This window comes from Ziziphus jujuba, chromosome 3 (genome assembly GCF_031755915.1).
Source record: "Ziziphus jujuba cultivar Dongzao chromosome 3, ASM3175591v1".
Lineage (NCBI taxonomy): Eukaryota > Viridiplantae > Streptophyta > Magnoliopsida > Rosales > Rhamnaceae > Ziziphus > Ziziphus jujuba.
This window is the reverse complement of record NC_083381.1, coordinates 31,748,557-31,767,643: the sequence shown is the minus strand read 5'-3', so window position 1 is coordinate 31,767,643 and position 19,087 is coordinate 31,748,557.

Below are 19,087 nucleotides of genomic sequence, written 5' to 3'. Positions count from 1 at the left end.
ATATGATGGTTATAATATAATAAACAATCATTCTGCGGCCAAGGAGGAGGACGACAGAGCCTCACGGTGCAAATAACTTGTCAACCTTCATGTTCATGGCACCCACAGGATAGCCATACATACTTGCGCACTAATGAATAATACAGTACAGAACACTAATACTGTATGGTGCATCTAAAAACTGTAAAATTTTATAATATTATAAATATCAAAATTTGGTGAAATACAAATGGATTTATATACTTTTTCTGAATCCATAAAATTCCATATTTCTTTTTAAATTGTTGCATAAATCCAACGATTTTTTAAAATTACTTATTACCAAAAACAATTTCACTTTTGCAAGTACTCAAATACACAAATATATCTATACACTAAAAATTATTATTCTTCTTTAATCATTAAAATTTATTCATACAACATTATATTAAATTGCATAAAATTTACATATATCTTAATTTCACACAAATATATTTTATTATGCAAAACAAATATAATAGTAAAATTTAACAATACTTTCAACAATAAACAACCACAAATAGTTTCTCCAAAACCATATAATAAATTTTATATAACAAATATATTTAAATCATGTAAAATAGCACAGTAAAATCAACAACAATTCTCTTAATGTTGAAAATTGAAGGAATTAACAATTCTCCCAAACGGTAGGGAATTGAGCTGAATGGAGCTTAAAATCGAGTTCAGGAGGTCCAAAAACAGAAATCTCATGGGCGCTATCTATGGCCGGCACTTGCATTGTATTGACGGCCAAAAAGTTGAATTTTGAGAGGACTCATGGGGGGAGAGAGAGAGAGAGAGAGAGAGAGAGAGAAAGAGAGAGAGAGAGAGAGAGAGAGACAGGTAGGTGTTCCTCGTTTTGGGTGGAGAAAAAGAAAAAGAAAAATATAATATAATATAATAATATTTTATTAAAGGACACATGGCATCTTTCTAAACATGACATGTAGTACATCCCAAAAGGTGACGCATAGCATAGATCAAAAGCTTCTTTAGATATTCCACTATCCTATAAAATCAATCCGGAGAAAAATATTTATAACTTTACAGATCCGTAACTTTTCAACCGTAGGTCGAATTAAATGTACCATGAGTCTATGGAATCGTATCGACGAACCCTGATCTCAAGGAAACCCTACCAGACTATGCTATAGAAAATCCAGTATCATTTCCCATAAGGGTAAAACATGCTTAAAAAAATTACCTGCACGAAAACACACTCTTATATTGTACCACCTTATCCTCCCACTTTACTACAATAATTTTCACAATTTACAGCACTTTGATATCAAACAATATAAAAATATATATATACAATAAAAATGAACTAATAAGTAAAGAACAAAAATATACCTTTAAATGTTCACATCTACCCACACCACCCACTTAGTGCCATGCATTTCAAATACATTTAAAATATCGGTTTTACAAACATACTAGTGCCTAATATAAAAAGAAAGGTAAAACAACCATTATATTAACAATAATAATAATAGCAATTATTTTAACGATACTATTTATATAACTTGCCCGAAGGTTACCATATTACCATACATGCCTGAGGGCTATCATACTTATCCGAAGTCGATTATCTGTCCGAGAGCTATTACATAACCACACCTGCCCAAGGGCTATCTCACCTGCTCAAAGACTATCATTTGTCCAAGGACTATTATACTTGCGCGATGGCTATCTTTCTTGTACGTAGTCTGTGATACTTGTCCCTTGCCCGAACATACCATATGATAATAATAATAATAATAATAATAATAAAAATAATAATAAATGATGGTAACAATAAAAATTATAATAATAGTAATAATACTAATAATGACAATAACAATAATAACAAATAATAATAACAATAATAATAATAATAATAGCAATAATGAATAAATAGATAATAAAAACATCAATACTCACAATAACAACATTAATAATAATAATAGTAATTACATCAATTAATAATAGCGATTATAATAATGATTAACCATATCAATGATAAATAATAATAATAATAATAATAGTGACAATAAAAATAATAATAATAATATTAATAACAAGAATAATATTAGTAATAGTAATGACAATAAAAGCAATTAAGTATAATGTTAGAAAATCATATTATGAATAGATAAGATAATATAAGGTAAACTAATATTTTAAAATTCAAAACATATTATGAAATATACAAGCATATTGGAGGTACAAACGATACCCTCCAACATGTTGTACGATCCATGATTCCAGCTGTCGCCAGTACCCTACTACCAATACAATCCGAGAGTGGTTGCCTAGGTTGGCCGTCCGGTCCCCTGGACTCATAGGCAACATAGTTGTGAAGGTAACTCTTCATGGACCACATAGGATTGTTGCCCCCGTACGATGTGATACATACAAACATAATATAATATGACATATATATATATATATATATAAAGATACTTGATGCACTATACTATATACCAGTGGAGCCAAATGGAACTCAGCGTCCCAAGTACGTTCTGACATGGAGGTTAAAGAGACAACCTATATCCGGTTGCCTTGGCTAAACAGTCAACTGAGAGGGCAGCTGATGCTCACTGTGCACGGAACCTGGCATATCTTGAAATTATAGCTCCCAGAGGATGGCCATACATATATGCACGCTAATCTGTAATGATAGCCATCCTGTGGCCAAGGGTGGAGACAACTAGTGCTAAATTTGTATTATACTCTCACGGGAGCAACCCTGAATATAACCTGCACGCTAATCCATAACAGCCACCTGCGGCCAAAGAGGGGGGCGGCTAATACTCACAATGCAATACGCTTGCTAGCCCTCAGGTCCATGGCACCCACATGATAGCCATAATAAACAACTAATAGTCATCCTGGCCATAGAGGGGGTGGCTGATGCTCACTCTGCATTATATCTGCCTCCCCTCAGGTCAATGGCTCCCTCAGAAAGACCTTATAAACTTGTGCGCTAATCACAATCATGTACATAGTACAAAACACCAGTACATGTATGGTGCATCTAAAAACTTAAAAAAAATAAAAATTAATATTATAAAATATCGAATTTTGATAAAATAAAATTAAATTTGTACATTTTTACCAATTTCATAAAATTCCATATTCTCTTGTAATCCATCATCACAAATACATCGATCTGAATATCTCAGTTTGTATCACTGTTAAAATCAAATCCATAAATAAATAAATAATAAACAAATGCATAAATACAATTTTTGAGCTCAATAATTAATAAAAATATTTCCATAAATCTTTTTGAAATTTACTTGCAAACAACCTCATTTAAATCGCATTATAAAATACATGCACATATTTAAATTCACAGGTAATATTCTAATTTACATAATATTTCAACAATGACTTAACAGTTATTAACAAAATTCCATATCCATGAATAAATAAATATCTAAAGATATAAATATATTTACAGCCATATAAATATACACTTTTTATTGAATCCATAGAATTTTATATTTCCTTTTAAACAATCATATAAATCCAATAATTTCATAAGTAAATTCCTTCCACAATAATTTCAGTTTCGCAAATTACCCAACATACAAGATATACAATTTACAAAACCCTATTTTGTCATACAATTGAATATAACAAAAATTTCACTAATATATATATGTACAATCAATTTTGCCAAACCATATAATGAATATTATATAACATTATCTTTAAATAAATTAAATAGCATAATAAATTAGATAATAATTTCTTAAATTTTCTAGTCAATCATAATACTTTTTAGAATACACACATATATATTATTACATATATCCACTCACGCGCACACACACACACACACACACACATATATATAATTATATATCTTCATATAAAATCACACATCTCCATATATATATATATATATTTATATATATACCCAAAGCTTTAACAATATATATATATACATATATATACGCATCATATGTTCACAATATATGTTTATATATATATATCAATCTATACACATGCTGACTCTAATTTTCATATAATAATTCCAATCAATATAAAAAGTAAACTCACAAAAATATATAATAATCCTTTTACACCTTCTGCTTAATATTAGGTGTCTAAATATTATGAAAATATTATTGAGCTTCCATAAAAGCAAATGAAAACACAACTAAGATTATAAAGTCCCAATTTCATCCATGACTTAAGAATTATCAATATTGTCCACCCAATTTGATAAAATACAAGATGAGGTTGTACGGCCTAAATTGGAAATTTGTGATTTTTCAGTATCTTGACAATTAATTTAAATTGATCATTTCTTTAAGTCCCAACAATCATCAATAACTTAATTGTAGCAACAATTAGCTAAAAACTTGTTCAATTTCTATCCAATTTCAACATAAACATAAATCCTACTCCATCAATGGCAACTTTCCAAATAGTCAACTATAATTCACATTCTAGGTATCAAATTGAAGCTTATGATGAGAGCATCAAGAATATACCTCAAATTAGCCCAACCGCCGCCAAAGGTGGCCAGAAAAAGGGCGTAAAGTTGTTGAAGTGTGGCAATTTTGCCACTTGATGGTGCATGTCACCGGCTAGCATGCACACCTTGGTATCAAATCCTTTCCTTTTATGAGTTTATATTTTTTTTTGTATGTTTTTAATTTATGCAAGGTATATTTTGATAATGTTTTGTGCCTAAGTTATGTATGCAAAAGTATAGGCAAAATTATGCACAAAAGAGTAGGAATGTTATGCTTGAAATGCCTATGGTGCTGGATTCATAATTTCCAGCAACATAGTTCCACTATTTATCTTATATCTCAGGTTGCAAATGGAGTTTTGGGCTGAAATTTTGAGAGATGTCTACAGACATATATAGAAGACTATGGTTAAAATTTCAGGTCCAAATGACATGGGAAAGTCCATTTTCTATTCCAAACAGATTGCTGTATCTGATGGGCCCTGTATGCAGAGTATGGGTCAGCTTTGGAGCTGTTTGGCCCATGATCCGGTTCCAGAACTTTCCTAGCTCTTGGAACAATATTTATTGATGACCAAGGATGCTTCAAACCAAGTTTCATAAGCAGATACAAAGGGGAACTAAGTAGGTGAAGCTAGTTTGGTTGTTTACCCAAACTAGTTAAACAATAGGAACTTAGTTCAAAACCACGTGCCACTTTTTACTATATTTGGAATAGACATGTTGCAGCTGGTTTTTGACTCTTTTATGTATGAAAAGTTAGGTGTTGACCATTTTACTTTTTAAATTTCAAATACTTTACTCATTTTGTAAGCTCACATGCTTGGCATGTGTGAACTAGTTGTAATTTCAAGCTTATATTGTAAAATGAATGAAATGGCTATAATCTAAGCCTTATTTTCAAAAGCCAACGTGTTCCTCTTCTTCTTATCTCTTCTTCAACACCTTAGAACACTTTAGGAACCCTAAAAACCAGAAAACACCATAACCAAAACCTAAAAACACAACTCACATACAACCATTCCCAAGAGCATCACCAAAAGCTTGCTTGTTGCTAACACTTCAAGCTAGCTTGCTCTTGGTCATAACCTTCTCACCCCAACAAAAGTTTTACCCAAATTTCAATTTGTCATATCTCCCAAATGGCAGAGAATTAAGCTAAATGGACCACAAAATTGAGTTTAGGAGGTCCAAAATTAAAAGGTGGAAAGAAGCATCAATTCGGCCCGGTGGTGGCTGGATCATCGGAAAACTGATCTTGCCATCATTGGCGATGGAGGCCCGATCTGGGCGAGTTCGGTGACGGCTGGCCATGTCCTTCTAGCTATTGGTCGGGTTTTCCACTGGCTTTCCACCTATCTAGCGTGTGTCAGCAATTAAGGGGCCGGAGGGGATGTTTTCTGGTTGGCCGAGAGGGAGAAGAAAAGGGAGAAGGAGAGAGAGAGAGAGAGACGGAGAGGAAGAAGAAGGGGGGTGCACGTGAGAGAAAGGGGGGGTTTATTTTTCTCCTCGGGAAGGAAAAAGAAAAAGAAAAAGAAAAAAAAAAGAAAAAGAAAAAGGAAAGAAAAGAAAAGCAATAAAAATAATAATTTTTATTCATGGTGACACGTGGCACTCTCACATTGTGACATGTGGCCCTTTTCATCTTGACACGTGGCACCTTCCAAGTGGTGGGACGTGGTACAAATTAAAGGCAGCGTCAATATTTTATTACCCAGTAAAAATCAGTTTTGGAAAAGACAGACACAATTTTACAAACCCATAACTTTTCAACCGTAAATCCAAATTAAACATGCCACCAGTCTACGGACCCATATCGACAAGTAGTTTCACATAACGTATGGGTCATCATCAAAATCTATGTAAATAAAAAGTCAACTCTAGACTCGTTGATCAGTCCAGATCGCATCTTGTTTTTACTATAATTTTCTATTTTTATACTCGATTTTGACCTACTACTATTTTATGAACTCGTGTCGACGAGTACTTTGCCATGGTACCTCAATCAACATGAAATTTCACTCATAGTAAAGAGTCAACTGTAGAACCTACGCGGTTAAACTCGGTCAAAAATTCAAACTTGGGGCATTTTCTGGGGTTGGGGTCTTACATGGTACATGAATTAACATTAAAATCTATATAGATAAAAAGTCAATTCTGGACTTGCCAATTAGTTCCGATCGCATCTTGTTTTGACTATAACTTTCTATATTTAGCTCCAATTTTGACGAACTACTAGTCTGTGAACTCGGGTTGATGAGTACTTTTCCATGGCACCTCAGTCAACACAAATTTTCTTTCACAATAAAAAGTCAATCATGAAATCTACTTGGTCAACCGGCTTAACCTTGGTTAAAATTTCAAACTCGAGGCGTTTTTTTTGGTCGAGGTATTACGTAAGATTTATAAGGATTTATTTATATTTTTAAATTAATGTTTTAAAATGATTTTAGATATCAAAGATTAATTATTTTTATAAATATTTTTATTATTATATTATATTATTTTTAATTTAATTTTTACCCACTTAAAGGATTTTCATTTCATCTTTAATTCTCTTACTTTTGTTTTCTCTAAATCCAATTTTACCCCTATTATATACATATATGTAACATCCCGTTCCGAAATACACCGGAAATTTCTAAAATTTGACCAAGGTTGACCAGGTTTGACCATTATTGATCGAGAAGGGGTCAAATGTTGACTTTTTGCTTCCGGTGGAATTTCACATTGACTAAGGTACTGTTACGAAGTACACATTGTCATGAGTCCATAGACTGGTAGCACGTTGAAAACGGAGTTACGGTTTGAAAGTTATGAGCAAAACAAGTTGAGGTCTAAACTGTCCAAGGCATGCCGAAGTTGACTTTTTGTTCGTGTAAAATTGAGCTTTGACTTATGCATGGTTGTGAAGTACTCATCGATACGAGTTTATAGACTAGCGGCACGTCCGATTTGGACATGTGGTTTGAAAGTTGCGGAACTGTGAAATTTTTCCGAGACAGCATTTACTATTCATGGATCTGTATGTGTGTGAATAGTAGTGCCACGTGTGAAAAAAACGGACCCACCCGTGAGTGCACAGTGGCACCCACGGGCGTTTTAATAGGCTGAGAAGGAGAAGGAGGAGAGAGAAGGAGAAGGAGGAGCGAAAGAGAGAGAGAGAGAGAGAGAGAGAGAGAGAGAGAGAGAGAGAGAGAGAGAGAGAGAAAGAGAAAGAGAGAGCTAGAGAGAGAAACCCAACCGGCCAACAGCCGTTCACCCATTTTCGGCCACCAGAATAGTACACGCACCACCCTAGCTTGAAGCCCACCTGAAAACTAGCCGGCCAGCCAAAAATCACGGCCAACCGACCGCCGATAAGCCCGGATCGAGACTTTTTTCGGCAGCGGTGTCGATTACTTCAAACCCAAATTTCTCTCCATTCTGACCTCCGTTTGCCTCATCACCGATTTGTTGAGTCACCCATTCCCCGATCTACCTTCCCACCAAAAATCACGGCCAGTGGCCACCGGACGCATCGCCAGCGGTGGCGGATTCTGGTGACCACTGTGGCTCGTCGGGAAATCGACTTTCCGGCGAGTTTCCAGTTGCACCGCCCATCCTTTCCCACTAATTCTGACCCTCTGAACCCAAGCTAGGTGTCCAATTTCCTCAATTCTTAACGGATTGTGAGAATTGAAGGTCTAAATCCGAGAGCTTTCTGGTGAGATTCTGGCCACCATGGGTCCGATCTTCGGAAAGTAAGACCAGATTCGTAATCGTCGTTTCACAAGCTTCGTTTCGGTATATTACTCACAAATTTTGGTTAACGTTTGTGTTAAGCCCCCCGGGTACTGGGTATTATTTACCTGAATAAAATATTATAATATTTGACCAGTGTAATATTGTTGTTTTAGGAGCACGTGTGCGTTGTGGAATTGATCCCATGGAGGATCTTGGGTTAATTGCGTGCTCGAGGTGAGTGATCCACCTTCAAAATTATTTTCGGGTGTTAAATTATATTTATTTTGTGATAATTAAATGTTTAGATTTAATATTTATGTGTTAAATATTTAGCAAAATTATATTTGAAATTTTGATGGCACAATTTGCATAAATTGAAATGTATATGTGCATTAAAGCATATTTTGATTTTGATAAATTGAAGGAATATTTATTTTAAATTATTGATAATTTCATTGATGGATTTATTATGTGTTTGAAATGTATATTTATGAGAATTTTGATTATTGTGGGTTTTATGAGTTTTAAATGAGATATTTGATTCAAATTGGTTTTTGAATATTTGAGAAAGAAATATTGATTTAATTTATTATGTTTCAAAAATATTTATGCCATTGGAAAATTTGGATATTTAAATTGATGGAATTGAGAGTTGATAGATTTGAAATTGATGGTATTTATGCGATTAATTTATAACGATGATTTATAAAGGAATTGTGGAAAATTTACTGGTTTAATTGGATGGAATAAACCTGGTGGTATTATGAGATTTTGAGATTTGAAAATAAAAATATTGATTTTATGATTTTTAGATGTACCATACACGTACTGATGTTCTTTATACATGGATATGATTAGCGCGCAGGTGGATATGATGAGTGCGCAGGTAGGTGTGAGTAGCGCATAGGTGATTATGGGATTGTCTTGTGGTTGCCATCGGATGAGGGTAGGCCGCCCCTCCATGGCCAGGATGCCTATTTGCAGCGGTGCAGTGGGACGCCACGCGATCGTTTGCCAGTTTCTCTCTTTAACCTCCTGTCTGGCGGTACCTTGGGACGCTGGATATCGTTGGTACCACTGGTATATAGTGGGTGCATCAAATGGTTTTCAGAACATGGATTTCAAAATGAATATTTTGAAATTGTATTTAAATTAAGAATATATTTAATGTTGTTTTTATTATTTATTTCAAATGGAGGTTTTAATTTGATTTAATTTTTCCTTTGCTTAATTATTCAATAAATTGATTTATTTTAATTATTTAATTATTTCACGAATTGTTTTAATCTGAGTTTTATTAATATTTCGGTATTAATTGTTATGATATGCATTAAATATTTAGTAATTGTTATAAGTTACTTTTATTTCAATTTATTTCATTACAAATTTGGATTCTTGAATTATCGTATTTTATTAGAAAACTATTGATTAATTGTTTTCCTTGGTTTTCAGGGCATACAAATAGCGGGTTTTGTAAAACGTTTTAAAAAGAAAACTTTTCCAATTGAGTGAATCGTGAGGGTTTTGAGGGAAAATATTATTTTTAACTACCTATTATCTATTTACTTATTTCTTATTAATCAATTAACTAAGTTATTTACCCTTTTATTATTAGTATTATTGTATAGTAGATTGGGTTACTCACTGAGATGATTAGCATCTCATATTTTTAAATTCCGTTCCCTTAGGTCTAGGTTAGTCGACGTTGATTGTTTGAGGCGAACTCGACGTCTCAGTTCATTGCCAAAAGTCCAAGAAGCATTTCCTTCCTTTTTCCTCTCCATCTTGTATTGCTTCATCTGTCATTGTATTAATTTCACAATCATTTGTATAATGCTTTGTATACTGATTGGGCACATATTTATTGAATCATATATTGATTCCCTGTTGTTATTTTGGAGTGCTGTAAATTTGTGGAAACAAATTGTAGTAAGGTGGGAGGAATAAGGAGATGTTTCTAGAAGTATTTTTCGTGAAGGAAAAATTTATGGTAAGTCCAACCCTTAGGGGAGGTTCTGCCGGATTTTCTATTGGAAGGTCCAGTAGGGTTTCCTTGGGATCAGGGCTTGTCTGGGGTTCTGGTGAAGAATTTTAGACGGGTCCTGACATATACATATATACATGCGTATGTTTTGCCAATTTTATTGATATTGTGCAAGGGTAGTTATTATATGGTATTGAATGTGAGAATTGAATTTAGACAAATTAGCGTTCAAGTAGGTTATTCATTCTTTGGGCACCTATTTTAGCTTACGAATATATTATCTTGCCTATGGTCAGTAATAAAGAACCTTTGAAAGCTTGTATACATATTCATATATATATATATATATAACATATGCATTTACATTAACATTGGATCATGGCGATGTTATTGGAATTTTAGTTATGACCAGGGAAGAAAAAGTTGGCAAAACCATTGATATGTCAGGGACATTTTTGGGTTTTGGCTATCGACAGCATCGATAGAGGAGGAGAAGAAATATCTGTGAGAGGTGTTGTGGAAATGTCATCGTTGTTGCAAAATACTACCGGTATTATCTAAAATCGATGGAATTCTTGGGTTTCTGGAGGATAATTGTGGAAACACGATGGAGATGCCGGATGTTGGTGGAAATCCCCGTTGGAGATCTCGGCCCTTTCTTTCGGTGGAAATCCGACCAGGTCCCTAGGCGTTCTCATCTCTTTTTTCCATTGAGTTCCCCACGAGTTTGTCCTATCCCCTCAAACATTAACTACTATATTTTTTCCCCTGACTTCCTAAGATCGATCAGAACACCCCACCACCCCAATTAAGCAAATTGAAATTGAAGGCCATGTGTATTTTCTAAGAAACGGAGCAAGTGTCGAATCCGATTGATTTAATTTTTTAAAGTTTCATATATTCAACTCTTTTAATCAATTTCCAAAAAAAAAAATCTTTCAATTAAACCCAGAAAAGGCCTAGCTAAAAAAAATCCAATTCAGAAAAAGAACAAAAATTGCTAAAAGTTCTGATTTATTTTAATGTTCTAATTTATTTTAATAGATATTGATGAGTCTTTTTCCCCAGTGATGATGAAGAAAGATTGAGAGAAACGAAAAAAGAAAGGGTAGTAGCCGAAGATGGAGAATGAAAGTTGAAGGCCATTAGAAGGGCAATTTTGTTGTTTGAATGGTTTTGACAACAATCTTACGTGGAAAATTCTATCTACATGGCTTTAAAATGGAAGGAGTTCTAAATACTCAATGCAACGGGAGTATTAGAAATATTTTCCAATTCTGGAATCTGGACCTTCTGTTTATAGCATTTCTATTTACTTATTTTTTTTTTAACTTTTTATCATTGTGTTTATTTATTTATTTTTCTAATTTTTATAGTTGGGGAAAATAATTTTTTTGTTTTATTTAATTATATTTGATAGTTTAGGTTGTTTATTATTTGATGATCATTGTGAGAAAAAAGCAGAATGTCAATTATCTTTCCAATATTTCAATTCAACATTTAGATGAATTATATTTCAATTCATCAATTTGAAGCACCAAAGAATTCTATTTGGTATTGATATTGTATTATGAATTATGTTAGTGAATTTCATATATCTTAGTATTATCTGTTAAATTTTCTATGTTTTGATGCTAGCAAACATTATATTTTCTTCACTTACAATAATTTTTAATATTTATGAACTATTTTATTATCATTGTATTCTAATTATTTTATTTTTATATTATTTTATTATATTAATTATTTCATATTCAAAAATCTATATTCTAAATTAAATATTTATAATTTTAATAATTTTATCAATATTTTCATTGATATCGACATTTCCATCGATATTTCATATTCTCGACATTTCCATCGATACCGATATTTTCATCACTGGTTATGACTTTATTTATTTAATTGAAGTATGAATTTCATATGTCTAATTTATTTTATACAATGTTATCATAAAATTAATTATTTCATAGCGGTATAAGCTTATCTCTGCATATTTCCTAGATATGCTCTGATGTTGCTGCATTTGAGAGTATATATATTGTAATATTTAAACTGGGCAATGTAGACAGTTATGAATATATAGAAACGTGTTTTATGTGTAAGGTCAAATTTGAGAAAATTCACTTTACAAGCGAGATGTTGCCAGATTTTCTGTAGAATTTTTGATGGAGTTTCATCTAGTCGGGATCATCCTAGAATTCTGGTAAGAAATTCAAAGAGAGGTCCTAACACTTGATTTCCAAGTTTATCAACTTGGTCCCCAAAGGCTTGTGACTTGGTCACCGAGTCTTTTACTTGGTTACTTTGCTTGGTCTTCATGTAGAAGAATGTGAGATCACTCTTCAACACCAGTGAAGCACTTTATTAATTATTTGCCAAAATTGTGTTATATTTGAAGCCGGTCAAGATTCAAAATTAAAATAAATTGGATTTTTTTGGCTGAAAAATATTAAAATAATGTATAGTTAGAAAAGTAAACAATTTTGCGAGACATGCGGATAGCTGTCAAAGCACCACAACAAGTTAATTGATTTGTAATTTAATTGAGTTTATTTTTCCGTATTAAATTTTTAAGCTAAAAAAAAATTAAAAAGCTAGCATGTAAAGTTAAATGGATTAGATAATGCTTATCCCATTTTTTATATCTACGTCATTACATATTCCAAGAGGAGATCAATTCTAAATTTGGAGATCTTTTGTCTCCTAGCATTGAAAAAAAGAAAACAAAAAAACAAAATTGATGTCAACCATACCACAAATCAGGTGAATCACTTTACTTAAGTGATGGGGCGGCTAAGGTAGAAGTTGCTACTCATGCATTAAGTCACCTTAATGGACCCCACACATTGTGAATGGACTGTTCGCATCACATTCGTAATTCAAATTAAATTCCATTTCAAGCCCTTGTTGGAAATATATTGTGAAGTCCCACATCGGTTGGAAAAGGGAACGAAGCACGCCTTATAAGGTGGTATAGATATCTTTCCCGTACGATGCGTTTTGACAAAACCTTAAGGGCTGGGTTGTAAGAGGATTTCCCAGGCTCAAAAAGAACAATATCGGACGCGGGTGGTCTGGGCTGTTACAGATGGTATCAGAGCCAGTACTCGGATCGATGTGCTAGTGAGGATGCTGGACCCCAAGGGGGGAGGATTTTGAAGTCCCACATCCCTTGGAAAGGGGAACAAAGCATGCCTGGGAGGATTGTGAAGTCCCACATCCCTTGGAAAGGGGAACGAAGCACGCCTTATAAGGTGGTGTGGATACATTTTCCGTATGTTTTGACAAAACCTTGAGGGCTGGCTGGGAAGCACGCCTTATAAGGAGGTGTGGATACCTTTCCCGTATGTTTTGACAAAACCTTAAGGGCTGGGTGGGTTGTAAGAGGATTCCGCAGGTCCAAAGAGGACAATATCAGACTAAACCTTAAGGGCTGGGTGGGTTGTAAGAGGATTCCGCAGGTCCAAAGAGGACAATATCAGACTGGCTGACAAAACCTTGAGGGCTGGGTGGGTTGTAAGAGGATTCCGCAGGTCCAAAGAGGACAATATTAGACTGGCTGGGTTGTAAGAGGATTCCGCAGGTCGAAAGAGGACAATATCGGATGCGGGTGGTCTGGGCTGTTACATATATAGAGAAAAAAAAAAGAAAAAAAAAAGATAGAAATATAGATAACAAAACTTGTAGAAAATAAAGAAAACCATACAAACCAAGATCATCTAATTACTAACTTGATAATTAGATACTCTTGGCGCTTAAAATTTCGTAGGAGACTATGATTAAACTATCTATGCACTAAATTTCTAATCGTTGAAGAACAGTATTTTTTCCCAGTCTCTGTAATCACTAGATCAATTATGCAATGTAAAAATTGAGATATTTATAACCAAAAAGTATATTGCATGGTGTACATCACATTCGGACTTTTGAAACAACAAAATAGGCTTCCAAATATAAATTACAAAAGAAAAAAAACAAAATGTGAAGTTGTCGATGTACTTAAGATTGGGGCGGTCATGCACAACGTCTCCTCAATAATGGACCCAAAATATTGTGAATGGACTGTTTTGTCTATAACTTCCACCTTGGCTACCGCAAGTCTCAAGTAAATGGACGACTTGATTTGAATTATATCTTATCTAGTGATACACACACACTGAAAAGACTCCATCTGTTCATTCCAATTCTTCGAAAGATAAAATTAGGAAATTAATGGGAAGTCATGATACTCTCCTATGCTTATTACTAAGAGGCTAATTATGCATATATAAATATATATATGTATACATCATCATTGCCCACGATCTAACCAATAATAGAGATATGTTTACCGCTGCTGGTTTTCAAATTTCAGATTAGAGTTGCCTTGGATTAATAGCTCAGTAGTTAACAGCTGGAACACCGACACTCGTTTGGTGTCTCCTGCATGTCTCCTGCAGTCTCCACCACCCACGGGTCACTGCTTTGAATGTTTCTTTGAAACTTCCTACATATTGGAAACTTGTCCTTCCTTAGCGAACTATGCCTTTATATATAACAACAGCTTCCACGGTCCACAGCCTTAAACAATAGGCCGGTTGCATCTAATTATGAGACTTGATAATATAGTATGTTGCATTTGATTTACTCAACAATGTTATGGAAAAAAAATCAAGAAATTCATACAAACAATCAAGGAGGAATAAATACCTAGATACGAGGAATCAATGCCTAGTGCAAGTTTCCAAAAACGAAAGAGTTAACTCTTTTAATCTTTATATGGTTTTTACTTTGACTGCTCCTGTAATTGCTCCAATAATTATGGGAGATGTATTTTGTAATGTTCTATAAATAGAGGTGCTGTAATGATATTTATCGAGCATCTTTAAATCAACAATGTAAGTATTTGTATTTCTCAATTTCCTATATTTTGTTCTCCTTTTTCTAATAAAACTTCTTCAAATAATATATTACTAAATATATTACAGAAAAAAAAATTTCCTAGGAAAAAAAAAAACAAGAAAATTGCTGATTTAAATAATATGTAGTCTTTGGTATCTCGGATTTTCAATATATTATAAGAAAATATTTTTTTTTCTTTAAATAATATGTTGCTTTATTTCTTTATTTATTTTTGGTTTTTAAATTAATAAAGTGAAATGTTTATTGTATTATAATATTGATAATAGAGCCGTGCTTGGTTAGGCTTCAGAGTCAAATGTGAATATCTGGCTTTAAGTAGCGTGCAAAATTAAGGCAGTGTTTGGTAGGATGGAATGGAGAAAAAAACGAAAGGGAAGAAGGAAAAAGTGACTTTAATTGAGGGATTAGAAAGTGAAAACAATTTGGTATCTATACTATTAATATTATTTTTAAATTTTAACTTTTGCAACAAAGTCTATTGTAAAAGTAATTGAGAAAATAAAAGTAACTGGTCCATTGTCCGTGTTTAATACTCACAAATTAGTCTATGCACGAAATATTTGAATGACTTTTCCCAAATGGATTAGATAGAAAAATATCAGTGCAATTGTCAGGACCCATCCAGGATCTTTTCCTGAAATCCTAGATAAGTCTTGATCTCAAGGGAAACCCTATTGGACTGTCCTGAGGAAAATCCGATAGCATCTCCCCTAAAGGTAAAGCATGCCCAAAAATTTATCTACACAAAAACGCACTCCTATATTGTACCATCTTATCCCTCCCACCTTACTTCAATTAAATTTCACAAATAATAGCACTTCGATAACAAATCATATGAAACACACACACACACACATATATACAATAGAAATAATTTACTAAATAACCAAAATATACCTTTTAAATATTCACGTCTGCCCGCACCACCTACTTAGTGCCATACATTTCCAAATACACTTCAAATATCGTTTCACCAACATACCAATTCGTAATATAGAAAGAAAGAGAAAACAACATCACATTAACAATAATAAACAATAACAATCGTTTTAATGATGATAGTATTACTATAACTTGCCCGAGGGCTACCATATTACCATATATGCCCGAAGGCTATCATACTCATTCGAAGGCGATCACCTGTCCAAGGGTCATCACATAACCACACCTGCCCAAGGGTTATCTCACTTGCCCAAAGGCTACCACTGCTCGAGGACTATTATACTTATCCGATGGCTATCTTTCTTGCCCGTAGGTTGTGATACTTGTCCGAAGGTACCATATAATAATAATAATAATAATAATAATAATAATAATAATAATAAAATAAAGGGATCAACAATTATAAATAATCATAATAAATAATAACAACAATCTCGATAACAGTGACAATAATGATTAAATAAATAGTTAAATACAATTAATAGTAATAAGAAAATAATAACATCGATTAAGAATATTAGTAAGAAATTAAATCACAAATAGTTAACATAACATAAATACATAAAATAATATCTTAAAATAATAGCATATAATGAAATATGCACGCTCGTAATGGAGATACATACGATACCCTCTAACATGCTACGTGATCCATGATTCCAGCTGTCACCGGCACTCTGCTATCAATACAGACCAGGGTGGTTGCCCATCTTGGCCGTCCGATCCCCTAAACTCGTAGGCAACATAGTTATGAGGCTAGCTATACATGGACCACATTGGTTTGCCACCTCCGTATGGTACGATATATACAATATAATATCAAATAATATAACATATAAATATATATACGTACATATAACAGATACTTGATGTGTCCGAAAGTACTTAGCGTCCCGAGCACCGACTGACAAGAGGTTAAAGAGAGAAACTTGCATACGGTCTCTTCGGCGTCCCGACAACGTCGCTGCTTATAACCGTCATCCCAGCCATGGAAGGGGCTGGCATATGGCCACTATATCAAACTTGCCTGCCCTCAGGTCCATAGCAACTCACGCGAGACATTACAATTTGCACGCTCATCACACTCCACCCGCGCGCTCATCACATCCACAACTATAGAACACCTATACGTGTATGGGTGCATCTCAAAAACTATAAATTTGTAATATTATAAAATAACTAATTTTGATAAAATATAGTCGAATAAATATGCTTTATCAAATATATAAAATTCCATGCTTAAATAAATAATTAAATACATAAATAAAATTTTGATCACAATAATTTAATATAGTAAATTCTTCAAACATTCAAATCAATTTATACCAAAATTATCATCAAGGCCACATACAATTTCACATATAATTAAAGATATAGAAATATATTTTATTATATGCCATCCATAGATATCTATGCATATTCACATATCTATATGTTCATACATTTATATATATATATATATATATATATACATGTAAAACCTTTAACAAACAATTTAACAAGCGCAATGTCCACATACGTATGTATACATACATTTTGGTATGCATAAACAAAGGCTTCAACAATACATATTTAAACAGATATATATATATATATATATAATGCATGTATTTACCAACATTCCCATACACATGTATATAGAAAAGCACATATACATATATACAATTTAATTTAAATCTCCATTTTTTTTCACATTAAATTTAATAATTTAATCAAAAATAAAAACTTCTCAAATACACATCCATAATTTACAAACAAGATATCAATGCGAAGCTAAAGATATGGAGAATACAATTCTAACCTTTGATTGGCTTGAAACTACCGGCGGTGGCCGGAAATTTCGTCGGAAGCCGCTGCCAACTTGCCCCTCCTTTGAACACCATGAAGGAGCTCGAAGGTCACCATTAGTTTCAGAGGATCCAAATTAAAGGGAAAGGACCGAGTACATAGTCGGAAATGGTGGGAATCTGGTGACCAGATGGGGTGCTGCCGTCGGCTTCCATGGTTGTTTCCCGGCGCGTCAACGGCTTCCAAGGTGATCAAAGCACACTTCGATGAAGCTCACATGATGGGCTGCCAGGTGGTGTGGTCGGTGCAGCTTGGGGGCGCCGGAACACGGCAGATTCTACCGGAGAGAGACACGGCTGTTGCCGCTTCCACCGCCCGATTTGGGTGCGTCGCCAACCGACCGGCCACCAAATTTGGCAGCCAAGCTCGCTGGCGACTGAGCTATGCCAATGGCCGGCTCGTCTGAGCATTGGGTGGCCGGAAATGATGAAAGCTGATGGACCCGAGGGAGAGAAGAAAGGAGGAAGAAGGGAAGGAAAGGAAGAAGAAGGAAGAAGGAAGAAGGCCCGTGGGTGTGTTTTCCCCACGTGGGGAGAAGAAAAGAAAAAGAAAAGAATAGAAAAATAAATAAAATAATACTAAAATAATAATATAATAATATAAATAATGACAAAATAAAATAAAATAAAATTTAATTAATAAGACACGTGGCAGTTTTCCATCGTGACACATGGTTCTCTTTAACTATGATACATGGCAACTTTCAAATGGTGACACATGGTGCAACTTTAAGGACTCCTTCAAATATTTTGCTACCCAGTAAAACCAGTCTTAGAAAACACAATCACAACTTTACAGACCCATAACTTTCCAATCGTAAGTCCGATTTAAGCATGCTATCAGTCCACAGACTCATATTGATGAGAACTTTCATATAATCTATGGGCCAACATCGAAATCCATGTAAATGAAACGTCAATTCTGAGCTTGTTGACCAGTTCGGATAGTATCTTGTTTCACTCATAACTTTCAAACCGTAGCTCCGTTTTCAACGTGCTACTAGTCGACGGACTCAGGTTGATGCGTACTCCGCAATGGTACCTTAGTCAATGCAAAATTCTCTTTGAATAGAAAAGTCAATATTTTGACCTACTTAGTCAACCCTCAATCAACGTGAAAATTTTTGATGTATTTTGGGACGGGTTGTTACAGAAATGACTATTTAGATAGTCTTTGGAGCATGGAAT